This window comes from Nestor notabilis, unplaced genomic scaffold (assembly GCF_000696875.1).
Source record: "Nestor notabilis isolate BGI_N333 unplaced genomic scaffold, ASM69687v1 scaffold1398, whole genome shotgun sequence".
NCBI classification, from domain to species: domain Eukaryota; kingdom Metazoa; phylum Chordata; class Aves; order Psittaciformes; family Psittacidae; genus Nestor; species Nestor notabilis.
The window spans coordinates 31,378-47,239 of record NW_009938547.1 but is presented as its reverse complement, the minus strand read 5'-3'; the positions used below and the strand labels follow the sequence as shown (position 1 = coordinate 47,239).

The 15,862-nt window shown below is 36.8% G+C and overlaps 1 protein-coding gene across 1 annotated transcript in view; it reads right to left on the bottom strand.

The window, feature by feature from the left end:
- Nucleotides 1–15,862, bottom strand: part of GMDS (GDP-mannose 4,6-dehydratase) — a gene marked incomplete at both ends in the record, with an annotated part of 124,358 nt that overhangs the window by 99,541 nt on the left and 8,955 nt on the right. The gene's annotated exons all lie outside the window — the stretch shown is intronic.

Sequence of the window (15,862 nt, the reverse complement as noted above, 5' to 3'; positions counted from 1 at the left end):
GAGTCAAGAGGAAGCCACAAAGATTCCCAACGGCTGGAGCCCCTCTGCTGTGAAGACAGGCTGAGAGTGTTGGGCTTGTTCAGCCTGGAGGGAGACCTTCTAGCAGCTTTCCAATACCTAAAGGGAGCCTACAAGAAACCTGGAGAGGGACTTTATATGAGGGCATGTAGTGATGGGACAAGGGGGAATGATTTTAAACTAAGAGAGGGTAGATTTAGATTTGTTGTTTCGTTTGCTTTTGTTTACATATGGGCTAGTGTTTCTACCTGGATTATCTCACTGGTCCCTACAACTAATTCAGATAGATGCCAAATGGCAAAGACAGAAATCTAAGCTGTGGAGGACATTACACACACACATGTATATATCTCTCAGTTAAAACAGAGCTTTAGAGGTTTGGATTCAAGAAGACTGTCACAAGACAATAGCCCCAAAGAGTCCATTTACCTTTAAAGTCACCTTGTCAGCAACAGAATTATTTAGTGATCAGCCATATCAAGGAAAGGGTACAGCAGGATGTTGATGGGGGTTTTGTTCATGAAACCACCACTCAAAAAGCATCATCCTTACACTGAGCCTTGTTTTGATGCTTGCATGGCATTTATTTTTTTATTATTTTTTAAGAAGGTGATGTTCAGACACCCAAATTTTAGTCCTAAATGTGAAATAATGGAACATTTTCCTGATTTGGTCTGAGAAGAGGGAATGTGTGGAATACCAGTTTCTCTGCCAAAGTGGAAACACGTGCATATGGCAGATGACAGTCTTCTTTTCCAAACTTCATCAAACCAGTGTCATACTGTTTAACATGCAGACAAATAGGTGGCCTCCCTCTCATGTGTATCCTATATTCTTCCCACTAAGGAAGTCAGGCCTGCAAAACTATCCAGAAGCAAGAGCAGGCTGCTACAGATCACTGAGCTTTCAGTATCTGTATATTTTGTATTTTTACATCTTATTATTGTTGCAGATAGTTGTATTCACTAGCCCCCCTGGGATAAGGTTTGGCCTATTTTTCAAGAGCAGCTTGAAGATTAGGAGGTGGAAACAGATGGTTCTAGTCACAGCCTTTTAGTCAGTTCCAAAGTGTAATATTTTCACATACTCCCCATGCTTACCACTCATTAAAAGAAAAAAAAAAAAAAAAGAAAAAGAAAAAAGTTTTAATCAAAAAGTGACAGAAAAGGAGAAAAAAAAAGATGAAATCTAATTTATTAAAAGTCTCACTTTTGTACTTTAACTGCTAAGTTTTCATAAGTAATGAAACACCCAATCTACTACACTTGTACTATTATCATTACATTTAGCACACAACGTGACAAATACTTGAAATCTTTAGCATTATTAATATATGGAAAATAGCTTTGATGGTGTTCCAAGCAATTAATCTGTGCACTCAATGCAACTAACTGTTATAACAATGCAGTTCAATATGAATAAAATGTGATATCTAATAATAACAATCTAATAAAAAGTTAACAGAACACTCTCCTCTGTTATGCTATCTCTTAATAATTTCATGTGTCTTTTGTATTACTGTTTCCCACATACTGCTATAAAGAAACAAACCAGGAAAAGAAAGAACATAAAAGTTAGGAGATAAAATATATCTGAGTAATAGTCAAAAACAACGGTGCAGATAATACAGCCTCCAGATTTCATTGCTTGTCAGACAAGCAATTTCTCACTTTAAACACAACATTTTAAACATAACTACAATATGTTTCCATGCTAAGAGAAAGACAATGATTAGAAAGAACTACCATTTTATGAAGATCTTTTAAATCACAGTAATTGACAAAACTAACTATTACCCTATTACCCTCTCATTTTCAATCACAATTTCTAAAGCAGCGTTTTTTAAAACTGGTTCTAAATGTTGTGCGATGGAATGGGCAAAACCAGTAATACATGTACTAACAACAATTTCAGTAAAGGAAACAAAGTGTGGACAGGCTACTATAAACTGTTAGAAAAAAAACCCAAGCAACCTAGACACATAAGTTTACCCTTATTTATAGGTTATGCTTACAAATAACCACACCTGTGCTTAAGTTTTTAAAACGCATCCACCTGCATTTATAGCAAAATTTTTTAACTACAATTTTATAAGATATTGACAAAAATGATATCTTAAATGAGCAGATTTAATTTAGCAAGGATATAGTTTCTGATTTTACGTAAATATAATCAGGTTGTACAAATTGCTTTATGTAGGCTGAAATCTAATGAAAGCAAAAACTTAGCATTAATTCATGAAGATTGAGAATCCATAACCATCAGCAGTGCTGGGTGAACACCAGTCCAATTAAAGCCAACAAAAAACACATTAGAAAGCTTAGTCTGAAGTAAGCCGTCTAACTGTGTCAGTGGAAGGGAATGAAAGATACATTTCTGTTTGACTGCTTCATTTAAATTATGTCTTAATATTACAGCATGACAGTGCCACCCAGAAGTGATGCTAAAACAGTAGAGCCCATTTAGGGTTTAGAAGATGCATGAAGAAGTAGCCTCCATGCTGGAGGTCTTGCAATGTATTCAATACAGCAGATAGAAATGGAACACACAAATGAACTGAATGGCACCTAAGCAAAGGTCTAGGGAAAGCCAAGTTTCCACACACCCATGTGCACCTTGGGATGTTCCTTCCAAACTCACAGGCGTAGTGCAGGAAGGCCACTTCAAAAAGTTTAAAAGTTATTTGTGAAGTTTTATTCTTAACATATATTAAATAACATTTAATTACATTATGGAAAAAGTTCCTCCTCAAATATTACAGACAAAACGTTCATCTTTCCACACCCCATAAAACTAAAAGTGCCTGTCTACTTAAAAAAAATAAAATAATCCAGCCATAAATTAAAATCTAAGCTACATTTAATTAAGGTTCAACTGCTTTCTTGCCTTGAAACACAATTATGTTTTCAATATATTGTTCCTGTGACCTTTAAATCTCCAAATTATTTACACTCCATGGCATTAGAAAGCCACGTGTTTCACTTTGTTAACAGTGAAGTTTGTGAACGTTAAAAGCTAACAGTAAATATGCATATGTAACATGTCATTAAGAAAGATACCCCTCCTATAATAATGTTAACATTTGCTTACAGAAGTAAAGTCAACTTTAATCTATACTTGCTGACAGAGAGGATAATATATTACAGACAATTCTGTTTTATCCATGAGTTTCACTATATTAAACTTTCTTCTGCTTTTCTTTCCCCCTATTCTTTAGTTTTGTTTTAAAGCAAACCTATCTTGGATTAAAAATATTTCAGCTTTATTAAGGAAACCACAGAATCAATGGAAAAATTGTCCTGTGAATGAGGACAGGTTTTCATGTTAGATAGTGTTACATGTATTTTTCAGCCATTAAATTGCAACAATATTACTGTTCTTAAATTACTAAATCTACACTGACAGTATCATAAATTACTGCTATTGATCAGTTGCATGTCATTATTGTAAAATTTTTACTTCAATATGACTTGATGCTAATCATCAGATTTCCAATTATTTATTTTAAGTTGAAGGACTGGAGAGAAAGTTCAAGTCATTTGCTTTGATTTATTTAGTATAAATAAAGAATACCCTACACTAATATTTATAGAGGAATTCTAGTTCAGTACCTTAACCACAAATGTAATGCAACGAATTACAAGTAATAAACTACTTACACAATTTAAACAAGGTTAACAGTATGCAATTCTCCAAAACCTACCTAAAGGTTTGGTCTTCAACTGACTTGTATGACATTCTTTTAAATCTTAATTAGCATCCAGTTTTTACAGTCCAACTTTCTAAGGCATAGTTTTCATCACTGTAAGCTGTTTAACAAAAATAATGCAGCGGCGAATATTGTAACACTATAAAATGTAATTACTCACTGGAATTTGCAGCATTCAGTAACGATACTCATACATCTAAATGTGATAAACCAAAAAATGCACAACACCTAGAAATACTGATATCTGAACAAAGTTGAAGTATTAGACATAGAACAGTAACAAAAATCTGCAAGCATGAAATACTCCCAAGCACTGTAGAGAATCCCTTCCAGTGACTTGAGTGGCCTTTAGATCAGAGCTCATGACAAATCAATCAGCTCCATTTTCTTTCATTAAAACTATTGCAACCAGCTTCAGGAAAATCTAGTACATGAACAACAAAACAAAACAAAACAAAAACCTTGAGAGGTTTTACAGAACTTCTTGTTGGAAAAGAATTCTCATTTATCAGCTCTTTACATACCATACTGTTTCAATTAAGTTGTACGATTTCAGATCTGCAGGAAGAATTATATACCATTTTATTTCAAATAAAATTTGTAAGGACTGCTAATATAATTAAAGTTGATACATGGAAGAGATTACAGTATAAATAGATCAGCATATAAATAATTAGCATCTTAGATTATCCTCTACTCAACACAATTTTTAGTTCATTTTTTCAGTGGAATTTTCATTTTAGATAATGTGGTTTTAGTAAACTAACTGAATCTTTTACTAGCTCCATAGACTCAGGTGTGCTGAATGTACGCAATGTTTTCAGGAGCATTTTTTGGCTTTGCAATTAAGTTTTACTGCCCAGCTAACTAAATACAAAGGTTGCATATGCCTTGTAATTAAAATACATCATTTCTGCAGGATGTTCTTTGCCACACTGGAGTTTTAGAGACAAGTCAAAGGAAAAATATTACACTAATATAAGATTAGAAAACCTCCACAGAACTCACAGCTTGTTACACACAGCTTTAAAAGAAAATAAAGAATATTATGCATATTAAAATCTTTAAAGCAATGCTTCAAACTTCTAGCATCCTTTAATTTGTTTTTACATCTTTGTTTGATGCTCTATCCTTTGTTCTGATGCTATGCCAGTGAAATTGCATCACCATGAAGCAACATTATGCAAGAACGTCTGGCTAAAATTAAAATGCTATTTCTTAGCATCACATAGTTACAGGAAAAATGCAGTTCAGGCATTCACAATGCAATTATGCAAGCCAATATATTCAGAAATACTTAATGAAAAAGTAAGGTAATGGAAAGCTAGTATGGATAGCTGTATAGGAACATAAACCACCAGTCTACTCCTCCTGTTGCGGTAACTACACTTCTGGAGTTCAAGTGTACTGCCAAAGATACTCAATATAGCTCCACTTCAAAAAGGTCAGAGTGATAAAAACTAGTAGAAATTGAGGAATTCCTCATGCAATGGCAGTACTGAATTTAAAAAAAAAAAAAAAAAAAAAAAGAAAAAAAAAGTATTTCCAAACAATCTGCTGTTATGAAAAAAACCCAACTTCTCTGCAAAACAAGTTGCATGTTAGGGCACAAACACTGATAAAGATGTCCTCACTTTCAAGACCCAAGTGTTTCATACAAGGAAGTAAAATGCTCGGTTGTTGCTAAGTTAAAGCTCTTCACCGTCTCTAAAGAGAACTGAGAAATTTCCTGAAATTTTTCTGCCTGCTAAAATACAACACAGCAGCATCAAGATATGATTAAACTGCAACAACGCTGTTTAAACCAATCTGATTCCTAATTTGGATGGATTATCAATAAATACCAGTTGCAGACTGTCTACAAAGTAAACAACTGAGTGTCTTCTGTGAATGAGATGATCAAGATACAATATTTTACACAGATTCCCTCAAGATCATTGCTATAAACAGAAAAGAGAACAAGTTATCCTAAACATCCCAGAATTACTTTTTTTTCCCCTGATATATTTTTTAGCATGGCTTAATTGAATAACTATGTCTATTCCCAAAATCCACAAAATTTATTAACTCTAATAAAGTAGCAAAAAGAAAAAAAAAACAAAACAAAAAGTCTGATTACAGTTCAAGGAAAAGTAGAAATTTGTGTCCACATACTATTGTAACAGTGGAATTAATCCCTGCTGATGGAAATGTGCTCTGCCACTCCTGACCACACAGCCGTTCTAAATCATAGGTTCTGTGAGCTTAAATGTGCACGTCTCACTGCAACAGCTCGACAGAAATGTTTTGTGTGCTTTAAGTTATCTCTATGCTATTTTACTCTAAGAAAATAAGCAAAACCATTTTTACCGCAGAAAATATTTTATTTCTCGTTTCGCGTGCCTGTAAAACATACCAAGTAGCTTTAAGACGCACAGTGCATTTCTTCCACAGATGAAGGAAGTCGAGAGGATACACATACATTTTTAAAGCTGCATAAACCACAAAGCCAAACTTACACAGAACAAAGAACAAATCTAGCATTACTCAGCAAGAAGACTGGAAACATGCACACACACATACACCCCAACAGTCCTAATAAACCTAAAGGAAAAAAAGAAATACTGCTTTGTTATGCAAATCTACCATTTCAAAATTGAGAAAATTAAATGATGTCATTCAAGCTAATATCCTTACCTCAATGGAAAAGAGGCAAGAGACAAAAACAACCCTCCCTCCCCACCAACCCCCTCACACAGACTTATTTCACTGAGGTTTGGCTTAAATAGGAGTCTGTAGCACTTAGCCCCAAGAAGAATTACAAAGCAAGTTTTGAAACTGCTTATTTTAAGAAGTTTGTTCTGCCAACCTAATTTATCTGAATAATCAATGCAATGCATGTATAACTGCTTATTCACAGATTTTTCATAGATTCCATTTCTGATGTTTAGAATAGCAACTTAATAAATGATTTCTAAAAATATAAAAACACAATCACATTATTTCTTCCAGGGGTTTAATATGCCTCCATTGAAGGGTGTTCAGAAGCACAAAAAAATTTTAAAACATGATATACCTAATTAATTTCATACTTAGCAAGAGAAAAAATGAATTAAGCTTCATATTATTATTCATCCAACAAATCATATATATTTCCTTCATTTAATAGCAGTGCTTTACCAGTGTTTGAATAGCAGATATTGCATAACTGTTACATCAACATTCTCCTTTAAACTATCACTTTCATTTTAAGACGTTAAAAAACAATAAAATATAAAAAAATCCCAAACCAAAACACGTGCAGACCCACTCATCCAGCTGAGTGAACAGTAATTTAACCATAACAAGAAAGCTCCAGAAATTAGTTATTATATTAGCACTTTCTACAGGGTATGACGATCGATACTGAAAATCACCTACACTTCTGTAGTGCTGCATTACCCTCTGATCTCAGTAAGCTGTAGCAGCTACCATGAGTTGCAACACTTGAAAAGAATTAAATATGCTTTTCTTTAAACCTGTAAGAAATAAATTACATAGTGGTTTGGTTTTCTAAATAGGCTGCTGAAGAGGGTGGATGGATCACTAAAATATCAAATTTCTGAAAACGAAATATTGTATGAGCAAAAAGTTGTTATCAAAATAGAAACCTGCCAGGTATCAAAAGTTATTGTAACAATTTTTCAGACAACTCGGTTTAAAAGCATTTTTTTATGGAAAGTAAAACCCTAATGATGTCCATCAGAAACATAAACGGTAAAGCTAATGCTCAGCCAGGATGGTTGCACTCAGAGCTGTAACAGAAATAAAATGTTTTGTAACTTAAAGATAGTATTCCACATTGACATTTCCAGCCTTGACATAACTTCTAGGCTACTCTAGTCACACTATAATAATAATTTCTCAACTTCTTTTCTATCCTCCTACTATGATATCTTTAAATCCCAGGGCTTGAGCAATCGTTGACATCAAAGCCTTCAATACCACCTTTTATTTTGGGATCGTCCTACTACAAAATTTTAGATGCAGATGAGCATACAACAATATATGTTAATGCCTAGATGACTGCAGCTATTTTGCAGTCATTAATTTTCTACGTACACTTAAATACCAAGTAAAACACTGTACTACTTTTATTAACCAAACACTTCTAGAGACAGATCTGCAGTTTGACTCATTTTATTAGCAAATCTAATTTTGGGGATCAGAGCAGAAAAGGCTGTAGCTCTTTTTCTAAAAACACTGACATTTGAGCAAACCTTACCAAAGAATGCTTGCCTGACTGAGGACTGACATTTCCTTTCTGTAACTCGCTTAACTAAGAAATAGGCATTCTGGCCAACTCCTACAGTACCCCAAGGCAGCTGTGTATCACTTTCAGTTGCAACTTGTGAATACTTTCTTTTTCCTTCTGTCTCTTTATTTTGACATGCATATTATGTTAGCTGATTTCAATCATGTTGCATGAGTGGATGACATACCTTAAAAGATTAAGTTTTGCCACCTGGGACTATTCCAGAAATTCAGTACTTTATAGCATCTCATACCCTTCTTCATCCTCTATGCGCCTGCATTATCAATAGTAGCTTTCTTTCCTATTTTATGCCTAACAAGTTGTTCAAGGCTGCGGTTGATACAAGTCAGCTTGAAGTGTCATTCCCCTCTCATTCCCATTCCAGGATGGAGCCGCTCCATTGTGTACAACGCTCTGCTGCCATCTATTTGACACAAGAAATAAAACGTTGCGAATGCCACGACTGGTTCTGCCGTCCCTTTCCCCCAGCTCTCTCTTCCCCTGCAGCAGCTGTTAGAAGAAAACTATCACGGAAGTTTTTGATCCCTCCTCCCCACTGCCGCCTAGATGTAGAAATCACTTCAGCAATTACTTTTGCACTTCAAAATAGCTACAATTACAGCAGAGATTTGGTTCTTGAAAATAAAACCAGAATTATAGAATAAACCACCCTTCTCTGAAAAGGGAACCCAATTTAACAGCCTTCTTCCATTCATAACCTCAAACAAGAGGCCAGTTTTAAAGTTTGCTTTAAAGCAATTATTTTAATATTTGTAATGTAATTATGTAGCAAAAGAGCTCATCAAGGGCTTGATTTCAACAGCTATCCAGACCTGAGTCCAAGGCATTGAATGAACACCGATTTGCCAGCTTCCCTCCCCCCCTGCCCTGCGTTACTCCAGACTTAAAATTCAGAAGTCAGTTAGGAAGTCAAATTACAGAGCCTTAAAGCAGAAACCACACACAAAGCATGAGATGAAGGAGGTGGTACTTTATCCGTCATCAGGGTCACAAAGATAAACACCACTTCATTTATCACAGCTTTCAGCCTGCTTTGTATGTGACTGCACAACACAGGAACAGCAGTTAAAAAAAGTCCCTAAGTTGCATTTGTAAAACATCATGCAAGAGACACCCACCAAAGCTGCAAAAAAGATCTAAAGGAATGTATAATCTTCAGTTACAGATTCATGACAGCCTACATTCTGCTCCTTAATTACCAAGCCACATGAAGTAGTCCTGTTTCAGGGCTTAGTTGGGTCCTTTTCAGATCCCTGATTAAGCACTCAAATACTTTCATTTTTTTACATAGTTGCTCGTGATGCACTTAAGTAATGCATAGGTAGAAATGTGCTTCAGCATTTACCCTGGAAATGATCCATAGAAAAAAATAACAAAAGGAAAGATTAACAAAAAAAAGGAAAAACATAGCAAGTTATTCACACAAACTGTAAGTAAGGTCACTGTGATCCAAAAAGCATATGAACTCTTGTGTATTTTTCTTGGAGGGGGATATCCTACACCAGAGCAAGGGTAGGGAGAAAAGGATTGGGGTTGAGGGAGGGAAGGGGCACGTAAGGAGAAAATGAGAGAGATGGAATAGGAGGACACAGACGCAATGCCGGCCTGCAGCAGAAGTCATCTGATATCTTCTGTGGTATTAAAAGATACCCATAAACATAATGCCTTCATTTTCTTGTTGGTATTGACATAAATAGTACTTGGTTTGCGGAGCAATTTGTTAATGCTTGTATTTGCCAATACATATTAGTACCACCAAGTGCATTATTCCATTGGGTTTTTTATGTATTCATAGCATTTGCAGCCACAATACATATATTTAACTATTAAACCTAATCTGTCTAATAAAATTAAAAGTTGCAAAGTTCCTTAGCAACACTTTGGTTTTAAATGAATTTAGCCTGACAATACAAGCTGCATTAACAAAGATTGCGTAAAGTTGCCAGAAACATTTAGTAAGAAGAGACATACAAATTCCAATTGCAAGACATTACTGGAATTACCTTTCTTCCTAGGCCACACACAAAATCTGTTCGAACAGGTACTGCAAGTATTGTATTTAAAAAATTGCCCTGAATAATTGAAGTGTAAAACTACCTTAAACTTGATTGCTTAAAAGGAATTGCATTACTGAAAGTGTTTAAGCTACACACAGCAGAACACCATGTACAAGAATTTGAAAGAAATGCTCGAGAGGCTTATTCTGCCCTCTGGTGCACTCCGTCCCACAAGGACACAGCATCCTGCACAAACCCCTGGAAAGCACACAAGCAGCTCCAACAGTCTGAAGTTAAAAGCAGTTAAAAGGGTGTGCTGAGCTACATACACTAAGACTGGTCAACACCTTTCAGGATCATAGAGCTTGGATGATGCAGCACAAGCAATAGCAGTGAAGCATTCTGCAGGACGGAAGGTAGACCAGCTAATTTTTATTCTTTTGTAATTAAGGCACAGCACCTAATTGCACTGGCTAAGGACCAAGACCCCATCATGTGAAACACTATGAAAATACAGAATTTGCTGGTTTACATAATTTTTTTTAGGGATGTTATATAAGGCTATATATAGCCTTATATTATAAGGCTGATGTTGCAAGCTGCCACCACCAGTAAATAGATGACAGGGAATGGACAGGTACCTAAGTACGCCATAGAACACAGTACCACAGGCCCATACAGGGATCCTACACTAATCAGATATACGCTAGAGCAGCAGGTTCTACATTTATAGTCTTTTATAACACAAATCAGGTTTGGAAACTCACTGTTTGGCTAATAAAATGAACTACCCTCTATGCTAAATTAGAAGTAATTTGATATCATCTTGAGACGATAAAATATTCTATAAAGCATAAAATAAAATTCTCTAACTCCATAAAATTAAGGTTTGTTAGGCTTACTTTTGCCTATGAGTAAGTCTTACTACATCTCAGAGTGCTGCTAATATTCTTTACAATTAGACTAGTTCTTGTTACACTAAAAAGCCGAACTGCTTGTTTTATAAAACACACACACCAAAAATCCATCAATTTTCTCAGAAGCTGCAAAATTCTGCAACATTCATAATATGCTTAAAACCTGTGCAATAATATATGCACAATAATGTATACTGCACAATAATGTACACTGAATGATAGCAACCATGAGTTACAGTATATAAAACATTTGTTATGCAAGCTGTAATATACAATTCTAAGCCTTGTTACTAACACAATAGTAGAAAAGCTTTACAATTAATTCCCTGAATTATTTGACCTGCAGTTTCATATAAGCAAGATTGTATCAAATTAAAGACAAAAAAAAAAAAACCAAAAAAAAAAAACAATGCCCCCAACTTTTGCCATAAGGAAGTCTTGCAGGATCAGAACCAAACTTATTAAGTACAGTTAGCACATAAGCAAGTAAGTAGCATCATTAAGATTTCCAATTGGTATTTACCATGATAAAAAAAATCCACCCTACAAACTTAGCGGGGAAGATTCCTGTTTAATGCATGACTGTAATAACAAAACACATCTCCAGCACAAGAAACTATTTTCAGAACTAATCAACCAAATAGACAATGGCAGCAACCTAATTGAAGGGTTTTCAAAATAAGGGTCCTAATAGAGAGCTGTTCTGCAAGGTGGGCACATTGCCCACTTTGGCTATTGAATGGCACAAGGACAGACCTTGAAAGGATTCCAGAACTCAACAACCAGAAGACTTCTGTTCTCAGTTCTGGCTTAGTTATGGGGTGAGTTATTTAAGCTTGTGCCTTGACTTTCTTCATAGGTAAGTACTCACTGGATACATGCAGTGGAAGTACCTTCTTCATATGAGAGTGCCTCAAAGTGACACTGTCCTCTCCTAAACAGACTTTCTCATAGATGATTTTCAACTATACTAACTGCATGAGTAGAAAGGGGATGAGGGAAGGAGACTGCAGGAGAAAGTCAGCAATAGATATTTTTAATTATTTGATTTGTGTCCTAACCAGAAGGATGCCAGCTTCCATGCCATGTCCCAGACACTGCCTTCCTCACCTTTCAGTTGCACAGCACCATCTCCCACCCCCCACAGTTGTTCATAGCCACAGTTACAGCTGCAGGAAGAAGCATCCCATAAAAGAATATAGTGGGAAATGAAAAAGACCACCTGTTTCCCATAGGGTTCATTCTCTTCAGACCAGGAGGAGTCCAGGAAAGCATACAGGCTTTGCAACATGATGAAGTAGTAAAGGCTTTCTTCAGATAATGGGGAAAAATCTCACATTCATAAATCCTAGTCCTCATGAGGGACTTTCATCATCCTGGTATCTGCCATAGGGAAAACGCAGCAGGCTACACAGAATCCAGGAGGATTCTGGAGTGCATTAATAACCTCCTAACACAGGTGACTAAACAGCTCACAAGGGGAAATGCTATGAACATCCAACTCTTACAGTCAGGGCAGCCTTAGCTGCAGTGATCATGAGCTTGGCAGAAAAGAGCATGGGGGTCATGCAGGACACCAAGTTGACCATGAGCCAGCAAAGGCCAACAGCATCTTCAGCTGCATTAAGATAAGTGTCACCAGAAGGTCAAGGAAGTGATCTTTTGCCTCTACAGTGCTGAGTAGTGACAGCACTGTGAATTCTAGGCTGCCAGTACAGACATAATGGACCCACAAAGGGCTGAAGGATTTGAGCATCTGTCATGTGAGGAGGGGCTGAGAGCTGGGTTTGTTTAGCCTGGAGAAGGCTCAGAGGGGGCTCTGACTGATGTGTGTAAAAATACCTGATGGGTGGTAGAAAGAATAAAGATGACCCAGACAGAATCTTCCCAGTGGTAACCAGTGACAGGAGGTGAGGCAATGGGCAAAAAACGAAATACAGGAAATGCCATTTAAAAATATGAAAAACTTTGTGGTGGTGGGCGTTGTGGTTTTTCTACTGTGAGGATGACGAAATTGCACAGATGAAGGAACAGGTTGTTCAGGGAGGTTGTGGAGTCTCTATCCTACTTAAAACTTAAATGGACAAGGTACTTTGAAACCTGCTCTAGCTGACCCTACTTTGAGTAAGGAGGTTGGACTACAGTCTCCAGAGGTCCCTTCCAACCTTCCACCATTCTGTGATTCTGATAAATTTATATGAACTCTTGCTTGTGTACTTCGAATTTCTTCTCCCTGCAGCAATCCCACTTTCCTACCACCCAGCATGCAATCTGTAACTTCAGGATGCAGAAGAGACACAGGTGAGCACACATTTTTACATAAGGTGGAATTTTCCTCCATGGGCTCTGAAGATCTTGTTGCTATTTCTTGTATTTATTCTTCTTCCCTGCTGCCACTTCACTCTCCATGCAGTGTGAAAACAGGCTCAGTCACATTAACAGGTACAGGGTTGAAATCAATTAGTAGTTTGTAACATGTTTGGTTCACAGCAATTAGGGATCAGTATTTGATGCAGATGAAACCACAAAATAATCAGAAATTAGTGAGGTCTTTAATTTTGCCAGCATTAGGAAAGAAGAGTCTAAAGGCCTCCCAAGACTGAGGGCCTTCTCTATGGAGAGCACAAAAATATAGAAGGAGAAATGGAGGAGACAAAACTGAATTCAGTAGACAAGTGTAAAGGGATCCTTACTCAAATGAAGGGTTATATGCTAAGAGCCCCTTGATTTTTACATTTCACCTTTCAGGTAGGGTTTGCTTCTTAAACTTAATTCCCATGCGATTCCAAACATCCATGTGTCTGCAAGAACTTGAAACTAAATAGAACCTTAATATCCCCCAAAACTAAAAAACAACAACAAGTCATAAAGTACATTTGCTATAAAATTTCTGCCAACAAATGCGAGCAGTAAGTAGGCAAAATAACTTTCTACTACACAGTAAGATTTAAAGAAATAAACTAAGCACTTGTGGCTACCTGAACTACACCCAAATTGGACTAGGCTATTTAACGTATGACTGCTAGGATAGCAATAGCCATAAAACTGGAGCCATTTCTTCAGTCCTATGTTTAACTGCTAAGTGCAATAAGTTTCAAGTACTGAAAGCAAGACATCTTTTACTAAGGTTGCACTGCCTTTTTGCTTCAGAAATTTGTAAAAACCAATATAAATATTTACCAACTTCACCAGTTCAATAGAACTCAAAAAATCTTATAGGTCAGTCAAATACTGATGAGATCACTTTTCCTTCAGAAGAAGAATAGTTACAGGTTCATATCTGTGTGTGTGTGCATCAACTGAAATACTGTGCAAGAAGAGACTTTTATATAATTTTAGCCCACCTAACATTTGGATAATCATTTTTCAAGACATTCAACAGGTAGAAGAATATGGAGCTATGTGTAACAACTTAGACTAAGCAATCTACATGCTACTGATACACAATAATGGCAAATCATGGTCAGCACACTGGATTCCCAAAGCACCAAAAGCCAAACCAGCAGGACATGTAAAGACTGGATAGAGAAAATGAGGCTAAGCTGTTTACTTAGTAACTCTGAAGTGAATGTGCTACTGTTTTCTGAACATCTGATAGAGAAGCTACAGTGCAGAGAGCTAATCCCCATTTCTCACCAAAACAGACAGGAACACACACTGGATAATTTGTTCCTACTGATGATATCATTCTGTTAAGTTTACTGCTTTTAATAAGGAGCAAGTTTAAGTCTTCTCTCACTTTCTCCCATGCACAAGATCAGATCAGCCTCTCAGTGACCTACTTTATGAGTCATAGTCCTCACTATTTATGATTCAGAAAAACGTCTTCTCTGACAGTATTTCCCAGACTACTGTGGGTTCATTCCAAGAACCAATTTCATCTTCATTGGTTTCCTACAGGAAACCAGACCAACTTCCTATTATTTTATTTTCCTTCATTTCAGCACGGCTCACATAAACTAACTGGAAGTGAGAGTGATAGAAAACTTTATTCTGCATAAACACAAGCCAACACAAACACCACCAAAAAATACTGAACACGTCACTGGTTCAAAGTCACCAGAATGTGAAGCAAGCTAAGATTAGAAGTTCTTTTCCCTCCTTCCCTAAATATGGTGCACAAAGGCAAACCCAGTAAGTTTACATACCCAGAGTTTAATGGTAAGAGCTGTTCAGGTCTCTGCTGAAGACATTTACCCCTAACAGATCACCAAGTTCCATTCCCTCTTCTAACATTGGGAATCGTTTCAAAATGCACTGCTGGGCAGCTTTTAAGTCCAACTTAAAATACCATAGTCAAGTCCCCCAGTCACCTCAGTCAACAGACTTGGGGTGCCTCGGTTCTCTCCTCAACTGTGAGAAGTATTACTGGAGATGCTAGGAAGCACAATAAGCATACCCTGCAGAAGTCCTGTTAGACTTCTAGTAAGACTCCAAACATTGCCTAAGTATTGGGCTGCTACATTCAGGCTAGCTTCTAAGAGCGCCATTTTGGTGGCTCCTCGCTGTGTTCATTAGATCTCTAAGGCACATGAGATCTCCAAAAGTGAAGACTTAGTGCCTGATCTGCACTGGTTCAAAATGTTCGTGCAGTGAGATACTTGAGGAATAAACTTTCCCAGAGCCCATGGCAATGTCATGCAAGAACCTATAGCAGCATCCCTTCATGCTCTCCCACTGGAGCACTGTGATTTTGAACTGTTGGCAGCTGCAGGAGCCACATGGAGACAGGCTGGGACTAGAATATTAGTCACATGCTAACAGCACCTAAGGGACACAAGGAATTTCCCTGTAGATTGTTATCCAATGCACTTGTTCAAGAAAAGAAATGACAAAACTTTTAGCTGTGGACTATAAATACCCAGCAAGGTTTGCTGGCTCAGCAAAACTGAGCAAAGCAGCTCTTAAATTGCTATCTGGACCAAAG